Below are 1,211 nucleotides of genomic sequence, written 5' to 3' on the forward strand. Positions count from 1 at the left end.
TTATACTGGTTTACTTACAAAGTTTGTATGCATTGCTTTTCACATCAGATCTTTCCCATTTCCTATACCCACCCCCCCTCTATCCATCAAATTGTGAGACTCTATGATTAACCCCCCTGCCCATCCTACCCTCTCCTCCTTGGACCCTCTGCACACTTAATTAGTTATCTTTCTATTTCTACAAGAATGGTCTTCTACAGTATTTGACCTTATGGGACTGAGTTAGCGCACTCAGCACAGTGTTCTCCAGACTCTCCCAAGTTAGGTAGTAATTTTAACTGATTGCTCCTGAGTGCTGCACGGTATTCTATTGTGTGAATGTACCATAAATTCTCAATCTACTTGATTGTGTTTGGACATCTGGGCTGTTTCCACGTTGTTGAGATGATGAATAGAGCTGCTCTGATCATTGGGGTACAAGTCTCCATTCGAGCCTCAGTTCTTATTTTCTTGGGGTATATATTCCAAGCAGTGGAATAGCTGGGTCATATGGAATTTCTACTTTCAGCTTTTTTGAGGAAATGAGTGGGCATTTTTAAAATTTGGTTAGAGATTAACAAACCTCCTCCATAGAGACTGTCTCACACCAGTAACAGCAGAAGTTTTTACACTTCTGTCTTATTTCGAGTCAACACAACAGCAACTGGAGTGTGTATGTGTGTGAGAGAGAAAGTATGAAAATGTGTGTGTACCCTTTTCCTCAGTTGCTGCTAAGGTGCTCAGTCCTTCAGAGGAAGCTAAGGCCGCGTTGGGGTGAGTGAGGTCATCACTTCATCCGGCGACTAGCACCGTGTCTGGCAGCCTTCGGCCTAGCACCAGCACACCATGGCCTCTGTCTCTGAGCTTGCCTGCATCTGCTCGGCCCTCATCCTCCATGATGATGAGGTGACCGTCACAGAGGATAAAATCAATGCCCTCATTAAGGCAGCCGGTGTCAACGTTGAACCTTTCTGGCCCGGCCTGTTTGCAAAAGCCTTGGCAAATGTCAGCGTTGGAAGCCTCATCTGCAATGTGGGTGCTGGTGGACCTGCCTCAGTGGCTGGGGCGGCACCGGCTGGAGGACCTGTCACCTCCACTGCTGCTGCTCCAGCTGAGGAGAAGAAAGTGGAGGCAAAGAAAGAAGAATCTGAAGAGTCCGATGATGACATAGGATTTGGTCTTTTTGACTAAACTCCTTCTGTAACATGTTCAATAAAAAATCCTGAACTCTT

The 1,211-nt window shown here is 46.1% G+C and overlaps 1 pseudogene; it reads left to right on the plus strand.

Annotated features, from left to right (window-relative positions):
* The first annotated feature begins 825 nt into the window (after positions 1-825).
* On the plus strand, positions 826-1,170 carry LOC102850752 (annotated as a pseudogene).
* The last annotated feature ends 41 nt before the right edge of the window (positions 1,171-1,211 follow it).

This window comes from Elephantulus edwardii, unplaced genomic scaffold (genome assembly GCF_000299155.1).
Source record: "Elephantulus edwardii isolate Elephantulus edwardi_28Jun2011 unplaced genomic scaffold, EleEdw1.0 scaffold00121, whole genome shotgun sequence".
NCBI lineage: Eukaryota > Metazoa > Chordata > Mammalia > Macroscelidea > Macroscelididae > Elephantulus > Elephantulus edwardii.